The following is a 7,944-nucleotide window of genomic DNA, read 5'->3' as shown; positions in this document are numbered from 1 at the left end:
AAACATCCTGAAGCATAGCTCTAAAAGCTATAATAAAATCCGATACAAATTTATCTTTTAAACCGGTTTGCACAACTAAATTAATAATATGTGCAATACACTGTGTGTGGGAAAAAAAAAAAAACACCATCAACAATTGGTTTGTACTTCAACTTTAATTTATCGATCGCATTTGAGTTGTTTGAAGCATTATCAAATGATATTGAAAATATTTTATCCTCTAAACAATATTTAATTATTGTGGCACTTATAATTTTATAAATATTTTCTCCCGTGTGAGGAGAAGGAAACTCGTCAAATGCAATCGTACGCTTCATCATTTGTCAAGTAGCGGGATCAACCCAATGAGCGGTGACACAAATGTATGATTCCGGTAAACCGTGCGGAGCCGACCACACATCATTAGTTAAGGTTACACTAGTTTTTAAATTTAAAAAAAAAAAAACAATTAAATCTTTTCTTGCATTTTCCCATAAAGTTAAACAATGATGTTTTAAAGTATGACGACTCACATGTTTGTAGCGAGTTTGAAGCGTTTCCCTAATAAGCTTAGTAAGATCGGGGTCGTCGAAGAGTCCAAACGACAACACTTTTTGAATCACCAACTTCTCCATCCTATCACGAGCTATCTTTTGTTCATAACGGAATATCGTACCATCTTTTGAGAGTTGAACTTGACTGGGTGTCAAATCTTTTAAAGCTTTACAATACTTTTTAGCATGCTTCGTTAACGTGGAATTAGAGTTCTTGCTTAACAAGGCGCCACAATGTTTGCATTGGGCCTTTTGAGAACCATCACTGATTTCGATCAAGTCCCAATTGCACTATACTTTCACATTGCGACTATGTGATAATGTTCCAACCACATATGGAGCGGTTTGAGCTTGAGGAACATTATTAACGGATGGGGAATTTGTGGTTTTAGAGTTCTTAAGCCATTGTAGAAAAGTATGTCAAGAAGTAGAAGAAAATATACAAGAAGAAGATGAGGATTGGTGAGTTAAACAAATGAAAATTGAAAACAAAATTTATAATAACCGGTTCCAACGGCTAGTAACCGGGTCCAACGGATAGTAACCGGTTCCAACGGTCACATTTTGCATTTAAGGCTTTTTGCAATCTCTAAGATTCGATCCTAACGGCTAGTAACCGGTTCTAACGGTAACTTATTACCGGGTACAGTGGGACCGGGTACTGGAAGAACCGGGTACGAGTTAGGAACCGGGTACGACCTGTTTATTATCAAGAAATATGGAACCGGGTAAGAACCGTCGGGTATTTTGAACCCGGACCTGGGTCGTTCATACATCGGGTTGGAACTGGAACCGGTACGGGTCGGTTCTACGGGTTCGGGTTTAGAACTAGTTATTATGCCCATCTCTAGATGGATCTTGTTGTTCGTGAACCAAAGAAAGAAAAAGGGATCTTGGGTTTGGCGACAAAGCAGCCCACAAAACAATTATTGTGTAGCCCACCGAAAATTTCATTGTGGTGGAAAGTTTTAATTATTTAACCGAAAACGAATAAAACAGTAATAGATTTCCTTTATTACTGTGATTGACTTTTTTTTTTTTTTTGTATAAGGACTATTTTTTTTGTCCCCAAAAGATTATACGTCCTACATTTAAAAAAAAAATATAGTGAGCCAACCATCACTAATGATATTAATGTTACGGTATAACATAATAAACTCTTGTATGGAACTTGTGGTTCAAAAACCTGGTTACTTTCTTTATATGCCCAACTATAACCTAATAGTTTATAGTTCCTTTAGCCTTGTGGAAGACCCCTAGAACTGTAATTCAGGCATACTGAATCCAAATTTGATGGTCCGGCTTATGATTTGATCCTAATATTATGCTTAAAAATGCTAATTCGCATTTACCGGATTTGTGAAGCTGAGAAATCTTTCAGGCGAGTGGGTATCAGCATTTCCCATCCCTGGTAGAAAAAATATATCAAACATATTGTTGTTTTTATGTAATATTGGTGCAAACAATCTTTTGTATAAATTCTGGTTTTATATCAAACATATCATTGTTTCTATGCAAAAAAAAAAAAAAAAAAAAAAAAAAAAAAAAAAAAAAGATACGAGGACATTTCTGTCTTGGGTCAGAGGCCAACTGAATGAATACATAGGTGCCACAATGCATTTCAAAAGCAATAGTCAAACATTCTTTGATCATATATGAATTAGGATGTGGATGAATTTTAGAGGTGAACAAAGACAAGTCCGACTTCAACGAAACTTACTTAAAATAAAAATGTTGTGGTCAACAGAAGAGGCGTTCAATACTCTTCCATACTATAATAATATTCACCAACTGCTCATCGTTAGATGATCTCTTACTTGTACTTGTATATCATAAAACAGGTCCTAATAAATCTCTTGTACTTGTATATCATAAAACCGGTCCTAGTTCGTGAGTTTTTAGGGGGGACCATTTTGGTTAAGTTTGAATTTTGTTATTTTGGAAAACCCTGGCTGGGACGGGTATAAAACTAGTTCGATTTTGTTACTATTACAAGGGTTTTATGTATCTGTGTTTTGTGTTTTGAAGATGCTTAAAATCCATCTTGACTTGACTTAAATGATCTGCCAGTTATTTGGTCCTTGGAACATTAACAACCATGACCCGAAGTGATGGCTGTCGATAGTGCATTTAACTCAGAATCGTCCAACTAGCACAGTTATTGCATGATCAAACAGAGGGGACATACAAAGCATTAGATGAAAAAGTACCACTAACTACTTAACATGGAAAAAGAAAGCGTTAGGAACTACTTTAACTAGGGAAAAGTTCCTAAAACTTAGAAGAAAGCTAACAAACCAAGTGACCAACTAGTGAGTCACAAAATGTTTGAACTATTCGCTACAAATGCGACATAGAGTCCAATGCTACTAGGCTACAAGCAACATATGCAGTTGCCAAATTTGTTCGTTCTGCACCAACCGTTGCTACAATGGCTCGAACCTACAGGTGATGAATGACTTGTTGTTCCGGGTCTCGATGATCCACCACTTCTACGTCTGTCGCCACATCGTACCTGGCTACTTCTCCTTGTCTTGGTGAATTGCAGTCGCTAGCTGCACATATAAAATTCATAACCAAACCTTATATTAGAAAAAATATCCAGAAGCTACTTATTGGTGAATCTTTTGTTACACCCGGTCTGCTGAATAACAATTAAATGTATTGAACAAGAATTTGAGCACTTTTCCGAATCCAATTAACCTTTTGTTTCAATAAAGAAAAAAATATATTGATAATTTGTAGAATCCATCTTCCAAAAATCATGAAATATAATTTTTAGTTAAACCACCACACCCTTGTGAAAGGATGGGTTAGTTATAAGCCTACGTGAGAGTCGTGATAGGAATTTTTGAACTTTTTCGACTATACTTGGTCCAACATAGATGGTTGAAGAAATCATAGTTAATATGTTTGTAAAGTCATTTTTTAACTATTAAATCTAATTACAACCATAACTAAAACTTAACAAAAGAAAAATCCAAAACTAAAACTTAACAAAAAAAAAAAAAAAAATCCAAAACTAAAACCAAGCTGTAAAGGAAAACGTGACATGAGCTTTCATTAAGTTAATATACCTTAAATGTTACCTCATTTATAAAATATATAAATGTATTATTTTTATTAGGTGTAAGATGTTTAACGAGAAGCAAACCTAGTATGCGAACGCGGTTGTATGGCCTTCGCGCATCCGCCACTGAGATAGTTCGAAAAGACGAGCCGACAATGATGAGAGTAATGAGAGCCAGAGCTAGTCCACCCCTGTTCAAGATTGAGGCCATTGTTAATGTTAATTAGATGTATGTGTCTCTGCTTATTGTAGTTTTTTCTACTTATAACCTTGATGTATCCTTTGTCACGTGGTTGTTTGAATATTGACGAGATTATCGTCAACTCTAATCAACGAAAATACGGGTGATAAGACAATGGGAGTGGTCACCCACCCACCCAACACATCCTACGTTCTCACTCATTCTTTTGACTTTTCCATTTGCAACCTTGTCTTCACTTGCAACTTATTTTATCAAATGATAACATATTCCTCCGTGATTAACTCCCCGCATTATATGCACGTCAACTTTCTAGATACAAAACATTCATACATGTATCATATATGTATGTAGTATAATTCATGATTAATTCCATTCCCATCTTAGAACTCTCCTCATGTGGTGATATTTGTTCAAAAAATGGGACCAAAAACAACAAACGATTTTGTTTTTGTGAGAAACACACTGATCATAATCTTTTTTTAGAAAATAAACCACACCACAATTATAAAGCAAATAAACCCCATTTACTGCATCGAGAGGTAATTTGAATAGATTAGCGACGATAGTTAACTTAAGAGAAGAAATGTGAATATTACTTTGGTTATGTGCCCTTTTTGCGAAGAATTTGAGGAAACGGTGGAGCACCTATTTACTGCTTGCTTGGTGGTGGAGAGGGTTTGGTCGGCTTTTAGTGCTTGTTTTCGACTTCAAAGACATTATGAAGATGCACAATTTCACGCAACTAGGTAAGAAAGCAAAGAGTATCATACAAGGTTTGGTGATTATTTCGTGTTGGTGTAATGAATTGGTCTTCAAGCAGATTAGACGAAGCCCGCAAGATATTTTAGTGGAGGTAACATTGAGGGGTTTCGGGTGGGTTAGAAATAGATCTTCTTGTAATTATATTAGTTGGGTGGATTGGTGTAAATACCCGATATATATGTTGTAATTGTCTGTCCTTTGCCCGTATGGGTCGGGTGTGTTGTTTGGTGTTTGACCTTTTACCCGTTTGGGTCGAAGGTGTATCCTTAATGAAGTTTAATTTTCAAAAAAAAAAACCTAATGAAATAATAACATAATTCCTAAAACTAAGTAACTCTAACCAACTAGAAATACATTAATTAAAATTTCTAACTAATTAAGATGACCCAACATTTTCCCCCATGTGGTCCCTTGAGATCCTTTATTCCAAGTAAGGATCCATCGACCCGCTCACGATCCTCAAATTCTTGCATCCGACAAGAAGAATCATTTCCCCTTTTCATGCCCTCTTGGAAACCTCATTTCTTGCTTATTCTTGTGCCCATTAGTTTGGATCATCATTATAATAACCATTATCATGATTATTTCCTTTATATCTGAAGGACCGTTTATAGATCAATTCAACAGATTCTACTAATACCTATACACACAGTGGCAGATCCAGAACGTAAAATTTAGGGTATCCCGAAAAAATGTTAACGTACATTTTTTTTACTGTACATTCATACAATCAAATACACAATAACAACTAAAATTAGTAACTAAACCCTAAACTAAAATCCAATTTCGTCCCTTTTGTGCTAGATACCTTTGATCAGGGCAGTGATGGAACCAGAAACATTTAATTAGAGGGTCATAGTAGATTTTTTTTAAGAAATTAATAAGCCTTATTCTTAAATTGAGGACTGTATTTTTATAAAGTAATGACTTTATATGATAACTATATGTTTTCCTAGTGTGTTTGTATAAAAGTTTTTAAAAATATACGTTACTATGTTTTTAGGAAACAATAAATTTTATGATAATAAATTATACCCACGGATTTATATATACTATAATTTTCAACATTTGGTGCAATGAAGGTTGTACATAATGCTTGATACGTTTTTTGTGCTTATTTATTTATATATACTATAATTTTCAACATTCAGATGGAATAAAGGTTGTACATAATGCTTAATAAGTTTTCAACATTTTGTGATAGTATACTATTGTACAACATTCTTAAACACTCCCCACATGTCCATCACCAGCGGTCTAGATAACACTCTTACCCTCTCAATTCTTCTTCTTTGGCGATGGTGATTTTGTGAGGATGAAAAAGAAGCTATTGTTCCAGAAATGGTGGTGGATGTGTAGCACTCTGCATCATCTAGGTTTTACTTTTATTAATTGATTTTGCTTATAAATATGCTGTTAATTTGAAATCGAACTTGATAGAGTTGATGTTTTGTGTTCAATGACGCATGATGATACGTTTGGAAAATCATAGCCATCAAGATCGTAAGTGTCATATACCATTACCTTTTCAATTTACTTCTTCAATCACTAAGGTGAACTTTTTAGTGTTTTGTGGATCTTTTTTGTGAAATTGAACTGGAAATTAGGTTTAGACATGCAGTGTTTTTGTATCCATTGTGTTATTGTTTTCGATTGATGCTTTAAACTGCGTAATCTGATGGTTATTGATGTGAAATCATCTCTCCAGGGTTGGGGATATCTACAAGTTTCTTCAATTTGATGTCTGATGAAGGTATCAAAATTTCTATTTCTGTTTTTGAGCTTTCAAAGTGGGGTTGATATTCATTGTTTTGAGATACACAGAATTCGTTTTTGGGGCAGATGGTTTGTAGGTTCGTGAGTTCAAACCGAAACCGCGATTAGTGAGTGATTATGTTCAAGACAGGAGATATTAGAGACAAACAAACAACTTCTTTGTATTAATCCGGATGTATACTCCTTTGGTGTTGTTCGGTTATCTTGTAATCGGGCCGCTGTTTGTGAGTTCGGACCGAAACCGTGATTAGTGAGTGATTATGTTCAAGACGGGAGAGATTAGAGACAAACAAACAACTTCTTTGTATTAATCTGGTTGTATAACATTACAAAGCGGCCCGATTACAAGATAACCGAACAATACCAAAGGAGTATACATCTGGAGAGAGACCAAGTGGTGATCTTCAGTCAAGTATTTGTTGATGTCATCTTCTCTGTGTTAACAAATTCCCCCTTGACCAATGATCCAGTTAAGTAGTATCTTCACTTGAATCTTCATACCAAACCCTTGAAGCTTCTTGTATAATATTTCCCCCTCAAAGTACGCGTATACGGTTAGGTGTTGTGTAATTTCCTCGCAAGGCTAAATTAACCGATCTTCCGCTGATCTTCCAATACCCCAACCGGCATTTGATAAGGGTTCCATTCTTTAAAAAACTGCATCAAGTCTTGATCTTGTCATAAGAACTCCATTTCATTCAAGCATACTACATTGATAGAGTTTTCCGGTGAACTGTCTTGTGTAAACCATCTTTGTGGAATCGACCAAGTAATGCACTTTGATCATCAGCATCAACACTTAGGAAGTCAGCTAGACCGAGTATATCACTTGCAAGCTCAACCAGCATGCTTAGTTGAACTACATCCAGATCTCATTGTCTCGCCTTTGTGAAGTTGACCACATAATGCACTACGGATCTTCAGCATCAGTACTCAGGATGTCAGCTTGACCAAGTACATCGTTTGCGAACTCAACGAATTGAATTACACTAGATCCTTATAAGAGCATTCACATTCTATCCACCAAATCTTGAGAGATGGGTTTTTAAATTATAAAAAGTGGTTTAAGTGGTTGTGAGTGGAGGAGAGAGAAAATGTTACTGTTCATCTGTATATTTGGGGGGACACTGTTCACCCTGTATAATTTTTTAATATATTTTGAAAGTGATTGTGAGTAGAGGAGAGAGAAAATGTAATATATATTGAAAATGAGAGAGAAAAAGTATTTGTTTTTAGTGGAAATATATTGATATAGGAGTTGTTTTTTAGTGGAATGTATGTATATTTTTAGTGGATTGGATGTGAATGCTCTAAAATCTCATAAAGATTCCCGGGCCTTTAGTGAACAACGCTTTGAAACTACTGTAGACTTTAGATACTTGTATGTTTCCGTGCAAAACCCTTCACGCTGGCTAGAGAATTAATTAAAATCCTCAAATATGTGTCTGTGCAAAACATTACACGCAGAACCTTTGGTATCACTAGAAAAACACAAACTCCACCACCTATGATTGCGTTTAGAAATTTACCGAAGAAATTCCAAAACATATGAAAATTCCCCCCCCCCCCCATTTATTTGGTAAAATGTCTAAACCTTGACA

At 35.3% G+C, this 7,944-nt stretch overlaps 1 long non-coding RNA gene across 1 annotated transcript; it reads right to left on the bottom strand.

The window, feature by feature from the left end:
* Positions 1 to 2,662: 2,662 nt before the first annotated feature.
* On the bottom strand, positions 2,663 to 3,852 carry LOC110896628. Its single transcript, XR_002568039.2, has 2 exons — positions 3,688 to 3,852; positions 2,663 to 3,088 (listed from the first exon to the last, which is right to left on the bottom strand). It is a non-coding gene; the product is annotated as an uncharacterized LOC110896628 (long non-coding RNA).
* Positions 3,853 to 7,944: the final 4,092 nt, after the last annotated feature.

This window comes from Helianthus annuus, chromosome 12, assembly GCF_002127325.2.
Source record: "Helianthus annuus cultivar XRQ/B chromosome 12, HanXRQr2.0-SUNRISE, whole genome shotgun sequence".
In the NCBI taxonomy this organism is placed as follows: domain Eukaryota; kingdom Viridiplantae; phylum Streptophyta; class Magnoliopsida; order Asterales; family Asteraceae; genus Helianthus; species Helianthus annuus.
This window is presented reverse-complemented; position numbering and strand designations above follow the sequence as displayed.